Source organism: Ambystoma mexicanum, chromosome 3p (genome assembly GCF_040938575.1).
Source record: "Ambystoma mexicanum isolate Mex_15411 chromosome 3p, UKY_AmexF1_1, whole genome shotgun sequence".
Classification (NCBI taxonomy): Eukaryota; Metazoa; Chordata; class Amphibia; order Caudata; family Ambystomatidae; genus Ambystoma; species Ambystoma mexicanum.
This window is the reverse complement of record NC_090925.1, coordinates 110,297,882-110,313,367: the sequence shown is the minus strand read 5'-3', so window position 1 is coordinate 110,313,367 and position 15,486 is coordinate 110,297,882. Positions and strand designations below refer to the sequence as shown.

Here is a 15,486-nt window from a genome sequence, read left to right as displayed (position 1 = left end):
AAAACAGCTGACTCACCCGCCAAGCCTCCTGCACGCCCATTCGTTTCAATGGGCCTCTCACCCGCCAAAAATAAAATCTGGTGTTTTCACCCGCCTTTGCGACACAAATGGTTGAGAGCTATGATAGTTGTGCTGTAAAAATAAACGGGCTCGGATGTGTACTGCAGAGGTTGGCTGAGGCAGAACAGACCAGAGAGCTGGCGCACTGCCAGGCAACAGGGCAAAGGGGAAGGAGGATGCAGCGTAATGCGCGGGTTGACACTGGGGGAGTGGAAAGGGATAGGAACGCCCTGGAATGTGGTAGGGGGAGTGTCCTGGGCTCAGGAGGGAAGATGAGAGATGTCGCCAGCTCTTCACTCTATCAAACAGGAAACTCGTAAAACGCTACCCACGCTGTCAGTAGGGGAGAGGCAAACACCATCCCTGGAGCGCAGGCGCTACCCTAGCGCCTAGAGGTCTACCCAGCAGCTGCGAACATTACCCAACGCTGCAGATGCAATACGCCATCAACTTTTAACACTCGAGTGCTGCCATGGAGTTGTCGGCTGTATCTCTGAAGTAGGGACTTCACTGCAGAGCTAGCTGTGTCCTTCTAGGTGCTACACTGAACGGGGAATCCGGAGCCTCAAACCTTATGAAAACTCTGTCCCTGAAAACTAAAGTTTACTTCGGAGCTGAAACAACATATGCACTTAGTATTCGAATTTATCCAGCACCACAAACTCCACTCCGGTGTCAATAAGTATTGCGTTCTAAAAGCCCAACACTCCAGAGCCGCACAATTCACACAGAAGCACCACACTCTGCTCCAGACACACGACATCGCCCAATTTCTTCAGAGGTACACTTTATACCCGGAAGCAACTAAGTGTACTCCAGAGCTGCAAGCCCGACTCCAGCCTATGAAACACAGCCCAGAGCAGCACATCCGACCTCGGGGCCACTGAGTTCCTCTTCCTTCAGAGACCCAAACTCTACTCGCTGGCGGCACGCTCTACTCCACGGACTCTACTCCCGAGCAGCAAACTTCTCTTTGGGGGCCACGAAGTCTTGCACTTTCTGTACTCTGGAGCAGCAGTAAAGTCTCCCCTGAGCCTCCGGCTCATCGCCACACCTTGGGGGCGGGGGGCGCGCCACACGCACCCCCACTGGCGGATCCGATCGACCGGCCCCAGCCTCGCCTGCCAGAGGGGAGTGGCCCACTTCAGGACCAGGCGCCACGCCATGGACCCGCCAGGGAGGACAGCGCCCAGAATCGGGGTGCGGCGCACGGGACCCTGGCATTGGTGAGTGGGGCCTGTTGGGGGATGGTCACTGGAAGATGGGACGTGGGAGTGCCGACACTGCCCAGGAGGAGGGAAGTGGGGACCCTGAGAAGGGCGATCGGGGGGTGTTGAGAACAGGCTTCATGAAGGAGACTGACTGTCAGAGGGAGAGGAAAGAGACATGCAAAGGAGGGGGGAGGGAGACAGTGGGGACAGTGAGAGAGAACAGAGGGGGCAAGAGGGTGGGCTGAAAAAAGATGAGGGAGGAAACGAAGTGACACATCTAGAGAAGGAAGATCAAATGCACAGAAAACATGAGTAAATGGGCTATGAAGGACATGGGCCGTTGATAGGCAGGGTAGGAGGAGGTGAGGCGAACACAGACATACACCCGATCTCCCTTTAATAGACTGCCCCGGCTCTTGGGGGGGGGGGAGGAGGGTGTGAGAGAGATTTTAGAACATTATGCCAGGTTCCAGAAACTTGGCACCGATGCAAGAGCAATTTTGCACAGTATTACTAGAAGGGCAAAGTTTACCCTACTGCTCATACCAATCTGTACTAAGACTGGAGCAATCTTTGCCCTGGTGGAAAACATGCTTTGAAAGAATTGGCAGGGCTGGTTAGAGTCCCTGGGGGGCAGGGCGATGAGGTGGTCCGTCTGTCACTTCTGCAGTCCACGTGCTCATTAGTCAGTGTCCGGCGCATTTGCACTGTATTCCCTTCCGGGTATCCTCCCCCCCCCTGTGTGGTTAGCCAGCTGCTGTTGGGAGGTTCTGGGCTGGGTACACTAGTGAGTGCAGTGGCACCAAGCGACCTGGCGTAGTCTGTGCGTGCCCGCCAAGGCCTGCTCTGGCAGGTGGGCGCTGTGGTGGCCAGGCATCCAAGAATGGGCTTCCAACAGACCCATCCATCGCCCTGGAAGAAGTGTTCTGGGCAGAATGTCTCCCAGGACCCTCCCTCCGGAGCGCCTGACCACAGATGCCAGCCCATTTGGGCTGGGTTGTCCCCGGAAGATGCAGGGCTAGTGGACACTCTCGGGGTAAGGGGTACTCGGTAAGGGGGAGCGGAGGGGGAGTTATGAGTCTTTCCCCAAAACACTGTGTGACAAGGAGAGCGCAGCAATTCACTTTATTATGTGTACTTTTAGGTTTATATAGCGCTTTAATCCAAAGCGCTTTACAGTATAACAGCAAGGTACAATAATGAAAGAAGCATAATTACAATCATGGAACAAACCAGTGAGACAATATGTAGAACAGTTTACTTAGGTGGAAAGGGGAGGGAGAAGGGAAAAGCCCTAGATTAAGAGGAGCACGTGCTTAACATTGCTCAAACCCTTGTCAAGCAGGTGGAAAGTTTAAAAAAAAGTTCCCAAGTGGTGGTAAGTGGATCCCTCCCATAAGCAGTTCACATATTCTTTACGCATTGAGTAAGCTGCATAGAACATGTTCACTGTTTATTCATTACTGAAATGACTGTTGCATTCTTCTTAATGCATGTTTACTGGCATTCTTCTTAATGCATGTTTACTGGCATACTACTGGCTGAGCATCTTTCAGCATTAGCTAATGTTACTGATCGCTGGCACAGCTTAGTAAATGCTGAAATGCTGCATTCTCTCTGCAGCTTGCTTGCTCAATCCCATCTTAAGAGAGACCTGTCCCTTCGATTAAGGAATGAATAGCTTTACTCCTCTATGGCTGTCCTGCTTTCAGAGTATTTATTGTAAGGCCATGTGCTTGCAGGATGCATCTTTTCTTTGCAATTTTAAAGCGCTTGCACAGCCCGCAGGCATCGAGGCGCTGTTACATCGCGCTTAATACCCGGAGGTTTCTAAACGCCGACCCGGGGATCAAACCTGTACTGCTCCATATCGTTTTGCTTCCAAGGCGAGCACGTTGCCGCTGAGCTATCCTCCCGGGACACATCGGAGGATAAACTCTCACCCAAAACTCTGTATTTCACTCTCGAATCCCTCCCTGGACCACCCTCCACCCACCCAGTAAACATTGCAGGATCGTTTATTTCCCTTACCCTCTGTGGACAGAAACAAAACTCTCAATTGATGTATCCAGGCGCGGCCTAAGTGTTACTTCAGCCTGTAGCATGCACTCGTTCAATGGGAACCTGTATGATTATTCTGTACATTGTAACGCTGGAGTCTGCTGAGCCAGGCCTGGGTTAGTCTATTTGGGTAGTGTGTTGAGCCAGACCTGGTTAGTCTATTTGGGTAGTGTGTTGGGCCAGGCCTGGGTTAGTCTCTTTGGGTAGTGTGTTGAGCCAGGCCTGGGTTAGTCTATTTGGGTAGTGTGTTGAGCCAGACCTGGTTAGTCTATTTGGGTAGTGTGTTGAGCCAGGCCTGGGTTAGTCTATTTGGGTAGTGTGTTGAGCCAGGCCCGGGTTAGTCTATTTGGGTAGTGTGTTGAGCCAGGCCCGGGTTAGTCTATTTGGGTAGTGTGTTGAGCCAGGCCCGGGTTAGTCTATTTGGGTAGTGTGTTGAGCCAGGCCCGGGTTAGTCTATTTGGGTAGTGTGTTGGGCCAGGCCCGGGTTAGTCTATTTGGGTAGTGTGTTGAGCCAGGCCCGGGTTAGTCTATTTGGGTAGTGTGTTGGGCCAGGCCTGGGTTAGTCTATTTGGGTAGTGTGTTGGGCCAGGCCTGGGTGAGTCTGTTTATGTAGTGCACACCTGGAAAAAATCACTTCTAGATGACACCACTTGTGTCAGCTATGGAAACTACGGCAGGGTGATTTTTAAAGTGATCTTGTCAGGATCACACACTTTGGCCTAGTGGAAAAGCCGGAAATTTGTTTCCTAGTTCTGCAGTTTGTAATTAAGGAAGTATAGATTTCCCCCCTTATTAATGATTAGCGATGAGCCAGGTTGGCGATAATGCCACCCGCGCGCTTCCCTTGCAATCATTTGCTGTAAGCACCATCACACCTGCTGCTAGGACAGAAGTGCAGTGGCGTGCATGTGGCCACGTGCCTCTATGTGAACATGCATCTTGCAAATACGTCTCTGCTCTAAATGGAGTGTCACCGCTGGAAATACACTAGCTGTGCGTTTTATCATACTACTTTTTACATATCGGGTCTTATGAACTAATACATACAGTAGAGACGTGCTCATAATGTCTCATTTATGTAGTAATATCTAGATGGATACTAGATACCGGCGCATGTTTCGCTGCATGCAAGCTTCTTCAAGGCAATTTTCATTAATCTCAAAGAACGTTTGGGCCCATGTCTTTGAAGCGGAAAGACTGTGATGTTTTTAGAATGTGCCTTGCGGTCCTCTGTGTTTTATTTGGGCAATGCACACACATCCAGGGTTCCTTTGCTTGAAATTGATGTTGCTGTTCGCTTCAACGTGGACGACCCGTGTAAGGAAGGCGGCAGCTTGGCATGGCATGGTTTCTGATCCTAGACTGGCAGGCTTTTCGCTCCACATCCCAGGTGTTTCATGGTGTGACATCTGGCAACTATTGCTATTAATGCTTAAATAGGACCTCATATGTACATATCTACGGTTCATGTATTAGCAATTAAGGCCCGATATATAAACTCTTTATACTGTAAAATGCAGAGACCGTGTATATGGAAAAGAGCATATTTGGGAAAACCCATGATCGGCCCTCTCTAGTTTAATACCAGTTTGCAACAAGTCCTGTGTAGCTGGCTTTCTAGTATTATGTGTACAATAAAGCTGACTTGCAAATTACACGGGTACATCAAATGGACTGGAACTGGAAGTTATCGGTATAGAAGCAGGTTCGGTTAAAAACCAGTATGATTCACTCCGAAAGGGCACACCAGTGATTCTGTGCATGCAAAATGAGGAAGGCTAGCAGTCATGCTGATTGTGGGCTATTGGATTATTCTGTAGGTATGTTCTGTATTATATATGGTTTGAAATGAATAAATAAATATATATATAATAAAACAGACTAGAACACATGGATTAAAAATAATCATCATTCTCCAGAGTACAATATCGGGTGAGAAACAAGTATTTCTGCTGGCGAACGACACTGATTTTACCATTTGATAGTTGACAAACTTTGTAAAAAAAATACTAAAATCCACATATCATTTAGTGACCAATTAGTGCCATGTGTTCAGATACACAGAACTGCATGTGCACCTTAAGCTAGAAAGCAATGATGGCAACGTAGCTCAGTGGGTAGAAGGCATGTTGCAGAGATGCGAGTTCTCTTAAGTCATGTCCCTGAACCGTCCTCCTTCTGAAGTCAGTAAAATAACCGTCTCAAGTAATCGTAACATCTGTAACTGGCCCGGAGAGAGAACACCACTGTCCTGCTCATTAAATGCACACAATCTGATGGGACATGCCCACAAAAGGCTCCGTGCTGCAAACTGCATTTTACTAGAGCTTAGCACCTGTTGGCATCGGACTGCACCATCCAGGAAACAAAAAGGGGCAGATCCCAGCCAACTGGATTATAAACTATATTCCTGGGCATACCTAAACCACTAACGTTAAGGGGGTAATTGTGATGAGAATCCCCAACTTGCAATGTGAGGAAGTGGTATAACCTTTGATCAGTACCAAGGGGAACGGATGCAGCTGGCCTACCGGCCATTCGGGGAGGTTTAGGTGGCCAATCAGCTAGGTCGTAACATGAGGCAAAGCCAGCATTCAAAGTCCCCTGAGTAGTGGGAGGCCACCATTCTCCCTGCCGGGAATGTAACGGTTTGAGAAGCCGCCCTCAAAACAGGGATTCTATTCCCCTCCCACTCAAGATGTCACACAACAAACTGTTTAATGGATTCTTTTATTCAGGCCTATCTCCAATTCATCTAATAACCCTTGGATCCCTGCCCCAGAGCTACCAATGAGCCAAGAACCGGGCCGGTGTACAGGAAACATATTTGTTTATTTGAATTAGATGTGAAGAATACTCGCTCAAACTACACACGTCACCTTCAATTGCATTACATTACAAAAGGGAAACTAAGGATGAGCTTGCCCCCAAGATCCCTTTGCCACAAAGTGCTTCCCACTTATCTGACAATGGGACTGCATCCCACAGGGCGACGGTAAGCCACTCCTTCCTGACAGGCGTCTCCTAATTGGCAGCTAAACAGATGAGGGGGCTGGGGGGGGGGGGGGTGACACAATACACAGCACTTTATTAGACACACATGCTAAGTGAAATAGATGTTCCATTCTTTTCAGTAGAGTTCACTTCTTCTAAACGTCCACAATGCTTTGGTGTCCTTTCTCAGATGGCACTAACTTGTTTTGCTGTCCTCTCTGCTTTTTCCGATTGTTGTCCAGGAATAAAGCGGAGCTCTTCCCGTCAGGTTTCACTCACAAACTCTTCCTTATTCTTGCAGAATGTGGGGAAATGAGTGCCCTGGATGTGTTTGTGTGCAGGGCCCAGCAGGAGGTAGTGCTCCATTGTCTACTTCTTCTGTCGCATTGACAGATTCTGTCCTCTGTGTTGGCCAGTCCCTGTTTCCAGCTTGTGGTCACTCACTCTGTATTTGGTGAGTGCTTCTGGGGTTTTAACCAAGAATCGCACCCTGGGAGGTGCCGTCAACCAATGCGAATGCGCAGGACGTGGCCTGTACTCACTAAGGAAAGCCCACGTTCCAAGCATTTTCATTGGGGTCAGGCCCTTCCCCGCTCCCCTATCACCTTAGCACCCGTGTAGCCCCCTACACAGGTGCTAATGGGGCGTGTTTAAAAAATGTTGCGAAGTGCGGCTAAGTGCAGTCTCTGGCAGTCTGCTCCGTGCAATTTTGCTGTACTTTGGATTGCTCAAAGCTGGTACGTGCAACGTCAAGGATTCTACTGTGTAAAATATTGTGCGGAGGTCTGCAGTATTAGAAATACCATTACTGCTGCTTTAAGAAAACTGGCGTGGAAGCGGGCGCTCCGCCTCTCTTGAAACCTCTACTGCTCTTAAGCCTGAGGCTAAGTGCAGTCTCTGGCAGTCTGCGGCAGGAAGGCACGAAGGCAGCAAGGTAATTCTGAGACACTTTTTTCTGAAAGACTTGCATATCAACCTGGTACCTCTGAAATTCCAGTAAATTTGGCCAGGTGTTATTGACTAACTGCTTACAATGGTCGACTTCCTGGTTACAAAGCCTTTGCCACACAGGTCAGGGGCGGGTTGCTACCCCGAGGAAGCCATTACATGCAGTACTGCTTCGTATGAAAATATTTTACAAATAAATGTGGAAACGGCTGAGGAGGTGGTGAAAGGAACAAGTTCAGGAGAGGGGAAAGGCTCCCATACACAGCTTCACTCACAGCTCCAACAGCCTTTACAGATCCCGGAAATATCGGTGCCACCCAAAGAAACTGAAATTTGTGGACTTTCAAATAGCACGGTGGCCATCGAAGACATGGGTCAGAGCACAGAACCACAAACGGGACCGTCCCCTAAGGATACAGTGCGGGAGGTTTCCCCCAACTTGACTCCCTTAAATTCTACTCCCTCCTCTCTAAAGGACTTGGGTGCAACTTATGATGATGAGACGGGTTCCCTAAGGCCAACCCCCTCTCCTGATGTGAACCCCTTTGTCTTCGGTTCTTTAAATGGGAACAAAAGAGATCAGCCCCCTGCAAAAAAAACGGATAACGGCTGGAAACCCTTTGGGATTTCCTTACTGAACACCGATTTCCACATGAACTACTCAAGTAGGAACCAGCAAAACAGGGTGACTACTCGAGAATGTCTTCCGGATCCCTTTACGTCACGGCCTAAACCCCAACAAATGAACACTTCAGGGTCTTATACATTCATCCCCGAGCGTAAGGGGTCATCAAATAAATGGGGGGGGGGCTCTTGCCTCAGTTAATAAAACTCTACCTCAGGGACCCTTACAAAGACTCCACAAAGGAGTATTCCCTCAGCAAGCGCCATTTCCAAGTAAACGGCAAAGAAAACAACCCTCTCCTACAGACGAGGATCTCTTGTCTGTCTTGGAATCTACCCAAGGAGATGCCCCTTATAAAAAGGATCCTCAAATCGATCCTGGAATGATTACAGCATTTGCTCTCGTAATGGCCCCCTTTATGAAACTTATAGAGTCGCAAAATGATCAGCTTCGGGACATACGACAATTGCAATGCTGTTTTCTAAAATGATTTTTATAGAAGGCTTCGTTTCTGCAATTCAGTCGAAACTCAAAAAAAATGACAAACACACGACTGAAATTTTGAAAAGAATCATCGAGACGATCATAAAAGAAAAAGAAATAAGAAGATCGGAAAGCACAAGTCTTCGGTTAGGGAGTGCAGGTGGCCCAGAGAGTGGTCCGTCAACTCTGGAGCTGTCTCAAAACCCGCAGGTGGTTTTGCCTACAAAGAGTACTCTTGAGGAAATTTTTACTACTAAATACATGGACACTTCTACCAACACAGACCCTTCTGTGTGGGCAATTAGCCCAGCAATGAAGGAGGGTAGGCGAGCACCGAAAGAAGGATGTTCAGCGTCTTCCATTGCAACTAATACTTTGCCCCAGGTTACACTGGATCAGCTCGAGGCCCCAGTGCCAATTAACATCATCAAATTATTTGACTTATTTAGGAAACCAAAATCAGGTTTATCCCCTTTGAAGGAAGGTTTACTCAAAGTAAACAAGAAAGGGGACAAAAACTATGGGAAAATGGTTATATTAACGGAAAAACCTATAGGACAGAGACCTTTGCCTATTAGGAAACCCATAATGAGATCCAAAATCGCCTCTGGTCTATCCCTTCCAAGGAACTTGGCACTTCCCTGCAAACCGCCAATTCATGAGAGACCATTAAAAAAAACAGAAATTGCTTCTGCTGCCCGCCCAACAGTGAGTCCTGACGAGTCCCCTCGCCCACTGGACATCAAGTTGACAAATGAAAACATGGATATTTCTCTCATGGACTTATCTGTTTATTCAGACATAAACACCTCATGGGAGGGGAAGTCGGGATCTAACACTTCTGGAACAGAAAGTGGTACCGAGGACGAAGACCCAGAAATATATAGCAAGATAAAAGGTGTCGACTCTAAAGGGGAGACGAAGGGTCAGACGGCTAAAGACAGGGTGGTGCGGCTAGTGTCCTTCAAAAAGCCCTCAATGCCCACGTTGTCGATCCCGAACCCGGATTTCGACAAAAAACTTAAGTGGAAAACCAGAGTGCACTCCGGTAGAGAAGAATCGGCTAGCCCCACAGAAAAAGAAAGGACAGACATACGTCCATTCAATGCCTTGGTTTACACAACACTGGAAGACAGAAGGAACTGTCTTGTCCAGAGATCCCTGGAAACTACCAGTAGTAAAGGAGTCAGCCCTGACGCGACAAATGAAATTAAAAGAACAGTTTCAGGCGCAGAAACGACTGAGAGTAAGCCGGTACGTGGGCCCAACAACCAGAACGCTCACAAAGGACCTGGGGCAAAAAACGCTAAAGAACACTACAGAGTTCTATTGGAAAGAACTCTAGGTTACGAAGACAACTTAATTATGAATCAGGCAAACGTTATGAGGCTCTTACAATCCCTGGATCATCCTGAGAAATTAAAATCAAGGGATTTAGACTGGATCGAATTCCACAATGAACAGCGACACAACAGTGTGATTCTCCACACAGGTGATCAAAACACTAAAAACTCACTCTTAGAGCTGGGTCCAAAACTTAACTTATGTGGATTCGTGCTTAAGGAGTTAGAGGAGGAAAATAGATCTGACCGTGTAGTTCCAAAGGATCTGAAATATCTACTACGTAACCCCTCAATTTCCACTACCAAACCCAATAAGGAACATATGATGAAAGTAGGAAATAGTGGTAGAGGGACCCGAGAGGTTGACAGTAGAAGAGACCAAGTGCATATTCAATCAGAAAAAGCAAGACTAAACTTGGGGAACAGTCAAGATGACTGGAGTTGGCTGGCAGGGGCTCTATCTGCTAAGTCATAACGCCAACACCTATCTACGAGTGCCCAATCCAACTCCCCGCCAAAAGGGATAAAGATCATGAGTTGGAACACAAGGGGTTATTTGCATTTACTTGGAAATTCAGCAACACACCTGTCCTCCTATGATTTTTTTTGCTTGCAAGAAACCTGGTTGTGTGACCTACCTCTTTTGGACAGGTTCGAGCTATACTTAAACCCCGCAATAAAGGGCACGAAAGGTAGACCGAGTTCGGGTTTACTGTTGGGGGTAAAGCGCACTAGTGGCATAAAAGTGCTCTCTTCTCTAAACAGAAACCATTGGATCCAACTCACTAGGATTTCATTCATGTCTAAACCCCCTTTACTTATTCCTGATTGGCAGTTGCTCATATGCAACGTATATTAGGGCCCGACAGCCCGAGAAGAGGACAAATTCATGGAAGTTCTACTGGAAGCCATAGACGACGCGAGGATTGAATTCTCGTCACTCGAAATTCTGCTATGTGGTGACTTTAACATGGAATGTTACGATAAGAAGCAGAGGAAAATAGAGCTCCTGCCTCTGAACGCCTCAAAAAATATAACGAGAGGAATGGCCATGGAGAAGGAACTAATAGCCAGGAACATACATATGGTAAACGGGAACTAGGCGGGCGATAAACCGGCCACCCCTACATGGAAACGGGCTGCCCAAACAAGCACATTGGACTACATTTTTGCATCAGAAAACCTCTTTGGTAAATTAACATCGTTGGAAGTGATCCCCACAATCCAGAGTGATCATAATATTCTGGAACTCAAATCTGAGGCCTGGGCTGAGTTCTCGTCTGCACCAGGTAAGTATCTACCAAACCAGTCTCTTGAGTTAACCTCTGGGGGCAATAGACTACGTATGGGAAGAAAAGAGGCGGCCCTGGTGCTGGATTCCCTAATCAAGGACCAAGGTCCCAATTTGATAGAATATGCTGAACACTGAAGATCTTTCGCCCAAAAGTAGTTGCCAAGGAAATCCACCAATGCAAGCGGCACTATTATGACCATCAAGTAGTGACAAAAAAAAATTGGTAAGAAAAGCCAGGAGGTTATACGTTAAAACCAGTGCACCAGCTGACCTAGTCCTGTATAATAAAGCTAGAAACAACTACAGGAACTGGCTTAAGCAACACAAACATCAAATAATGCAACAAGACAGTGAGAAGATGCTTCACCTACTATCTACTAAAAATATCACTGGTATTTGGAAATTGATTAATGAAATAAACATCCCTTCTGACTCAAAAATGGTGAACCCAAAAGCCTCAGAAGTTTGGGAAACTCATTTTCGGAACCTTTATTCTATGGGGAAAATCTGTGGTCCTGCCTCATTCTTACCATCGAATGAGTCTTGGGACTTCAAATTTGGAAAACAAGATATCCTAGACCTCATTAAACACTCCAATTCTTCAAGGGCCGCAGGACCTGACGGACTTACTAACGACATCCTTAAAAGGGACCTGGAAAAATGGGCTTCGTTTATGTTGGTTTTGTTCAACGATATAACAAGACTAAAAAAGTTACCTAAATCTTGGACGACGTCCATAATTGTGCCGATTTTTAAGGAGGGAGACAGGTCCGTGCCCACGAACTACAGACCAATCGCCCTTTTGGATGTCGTCGGCAAAATATTTGCAGCATTAATTTTGAAAGATCTGAATGATTGGAGTCGGTTGGCAGAACATTTGGACCCTTGGCAATCAGGCTTTCGAAAGGGCATTGGAACATCCTCAAATGTGCTAATCATAAATATAATCAAATGTATGGTTAAGGACAAGAAATACAAGAACATCTACATCGCGTTAATAGACTTGGAACAGGCGTTCGATTCTGTTGACCGCGGAATGCTATGGCAAAAAATGAGGAAATTGGGTTGTCCGACCAACCTGAGAGAACCTCTGGAAGCACTGCACACAGGGACAACCCTCAAAGTGAGGTTGGACAAACAGGGCAACCTTTCAAACAATGTGGAGGTCCTGACGGGTTTGAAACAGGGCTGTTGGTTGGCTCCTGCTGTTTTTTTGTCTTTTTATATCCGATATGCAGGAAGCTTTCGAAGTAGTGAGGTGTTTCCCCCCAAAAATCGCAGAGACCACCGTGGGAAGGCTGTTGTTTGCAGACGATCTCCTGTTGCTAGACCAGACGGCCATTCGGACTACAGCGGCAACTAAAGGCACTCGAGTTATACATACAAGGAAACGGCCTCCGTATAAATCCGAAAAAATCAAAGATCTTGAGGCTAGGACCTATCATCGGCATGAAAAATCTAAGGTGGTTCCTATCCGGGGAATAGGTACCAGTGGTCTCGACCATGGTATACCTTGGAGTAACCTTAAACAACAGCATCCAAGATGGTCCAGGCTTTGTCAGGCTTAGAAGTAAAGTTACGAATTTAGCTTCACAAGCATTGTTAATTAAGCGACGATACTGTTCCTTTTCCCTTCGTCCTCTGATAGATTTCTACAAACTGAAAGTTGTGCCAATTCTCACTTACGCGGCGGAGGCGAATTTCTTCATCAATTTAGATGTTTGGAAACTGTTGGAGGGCCTATTCTGGAAAAGAGTTTTGGGCTTACCAACATCAATTCCAGTGGAAAGTGTGCATAAGGAACTGGGCCTATCCTCCCTTTACATATCCACGGTCTGGAAATCCTTGACACTCCTTGGCAAATGTCTGCATCCACAGGAAAGAAGCGGATTTGTGGCAATTAATGAAGCAATCAAAAGAAAACTGATTTCGGTTCTAACCAAGTGGCAATTAATCTGCTTAGAAATTCTGAATACCATAGCATTAAAACTAGACAATCTTATGTTAAATCCGCTTATGGTAAAGAGGAAACTCTTGGATTGGGATTGGACAGCCACCCTGGACAGGCTTAGTGTTTTGCCATCAATAACCCAAGGTATGGACGAGTACTATTGCAGAGGTACCGTTCACCCGTATTTGGATACATTTCCCTCAAATACGGAAAGGCAGTGGTTTTTAAAATTCAGACTAAACCTTTTCCACACAAGAGAAGTCCTAGGGAGAAGAAACAAAAAAGAGGAGAAACCCAGTTTGCTGTGTCGAGGTTGTGGGCAAGAGGCTGAAACCTTACAGCATCTAGTGATGAACTGCGTTATCTTACCTAAGCACAGAGAGAAATGGTTGGGGTCGCACCTTTCTAATTTAAGTACTTTAACCTTGCAGGACAGGTGGTTAATCCTGAGAAGGGGAGAAAAAGTATCTATGACCTTGGCTTTGTTGAATTTCGTGAGAGAAATTTCTTCAATTCTGGACATTTAGTTATTCTACCTTAGCTATACTGTTTTCTCCCCTATATATAACTGATGTAATTGTTTTTTTTTTTTTTTTAATTCTCTTTTCTTACCTTCACAATGCATTTAAAGTTTCCTTTGGTAACTAATTGATGCAATAAAAAATAAATAAATAAATTTAAAAAAATGTTTCAATAAAACTTGGTTTGTTGTACGGCTCGGCGCTGCTCCGTTCTGCCATCTGTGAAGCCTGTTTTTCATGTCATCCACTTGAAAAAGGGACTTCATGAATAGCAGCACTGCCTCTGTAGGAATACGCAAGGAAGGTGCGTTTATTTTATTTTTTGGAAAAAGAAAAACCACTACATTAGCAGCCATGTAGGGAACTGAACTAGAAGGGTGCTAATGGCAATGGGCCCTTTGGTGGCAGGCCGACCCTTTTGGTAACTGCACCACCACCCTCGTTAAGGGACCCTCGCTGCGCTAGAGCCCTTAACTTGGGCTACAGGCCGTTCCCTACAGGGTCGGCCTGCCCTCCTTGGGGCATGTCGCCTCCTTATGGGATCTGCAAGTTTACAGTTTAGTCTCTGTTTGACCTGCAGCATTCTATTTTTTATTTATTTATTTGCATGTTATAAGCATTCTAGCTTGCAGTGGTGTCCTAGTTCTGCTCTGCAGTACATTGTGTGTTGCTTCATTGAGGCCTCTAATTCCACAGCCAATACCTCCTCCTGTCTTTGGTTCCCTGGGATCTCCAACTGCGGGGCACTGCTGCTGAGTGCCCACAATTCTGTAATCTAGTCATCAAGAGGTTATTTCAACATTTTGCTGCTTGGTCTTCCAGTGCATGGTAGTGGAGGGCATTAGCTATGCCACCAGAGAGCTTTTGCATCTTGAGCAGCAAGGGGGATACCCTTAGGCTCTGCTCTGGACCCATCTTTTGGGCAGTTTCCGTGCTCACAACCTACCTTGGTGCAGAATTTCTGTCGCAGATTTGCCCCTTCCTCTACACTTCTTTGTTTTTGAGTTGGACCGCAAGCCTCAATCATGCAAAGTAGGAAAGGGGTGATGGTATTGTCAAAAAATCTTTAGCATTTTTTTAATTTTAAAATATTTTATTTGTATATGGTTTTTAAAAAACCTTTACAAAAATATACATATATCAAATATTTACATCAATATTCAACAAATATCAGTTCATTCACAAAATACATTAAAGATTAAAACCATACATAAAAAGAGAGCAATCCTTATATATTTCTAAAAAGAGGACCCAATAACAATAATTCATGAAATCTTTAGCTTTAATATTTTTCTTGAGTTGAACTATATTTGCTTCTTGAAGGCATGCAATGCACAAAGGGCTTTTTTTCTAAGTGTTTTTTTCATTGCCAGTTTAAAACCTTCAGATGCACGTGTATGGAGGCCCAGGTTAGTGGAGCCTGCAGCGTGCTTCTATTCTGTGCCATTCAGGAATAGTTTGAAGGTGTTGCTGCTGCTCTGGGATGTTGGTATCCTTCAGGTTCACCTCTATGGCCCAGATCTTGTAGTATCCTCCATGGAGAGTGAGGTGGTATCGGAGCCGTTCCCTGGTGGCTGGCTGTATGACCGGGTTATCTGCAGAAAGGAGGCGCTTGGTTTCTGAGCCGCTCAGGCTTGGGGTCTAAGATTCATCTGGCAACGTAGGGAGGTCATTGATCTAGATCAGGGATCCCCAACGTGTAGCTCGGGAGCAACATGTTGCTCGCGGCACCCTAAATTGTTGCTCTGGGCCATTTTGTGGAGGCCTAGAAGGAGGTGCTGAATGGATGAGACCTCCGTAGCACTGTAGTCAGTACAGAGTCCCGGACTGTGCAAGGATGTTGGCCAATGAGCCGCTGTGTTTCCAGCTGGCTTATTTTTATACATGCAAGATTTGTGTTTGGTGCCACCATGCACATAATTTTACAGTAAATGTCCTTACTAGTTATGGTAGTCTCATTGCTAAAACCCTGTCATCCCCAGTTACTTTGCCCAG

General features: G+C 46.3%; 1 protein-coding gene across 2 annotated transcripts in view; it reads left to right on the top strand.

Annotated features, from left to right (window-relative positions):
• The first annotated feature begins 305 nt into the window (after positions 1-305).
• The window catches only part of LOC138580134 (transmembrane protein 139-like), a 244,687-nt gene continuing 229,506 nt past the window's right edge, over positions 306-15,486 (top strand). The window contains exon 1 of one of the 2 annotated variants that reach the window (XM_069650444.1): positions 306-1,286. The gene's annotated coding sequence lies outside the window, so the exon portion shown is untranslated. Of the gene's footprint in view, positions 1,287-2,104; positions 2,308-15,486 lie in introns of those variants that run through there. The other variant, XM_069650445.1, reaches the window with a different exon arrangement.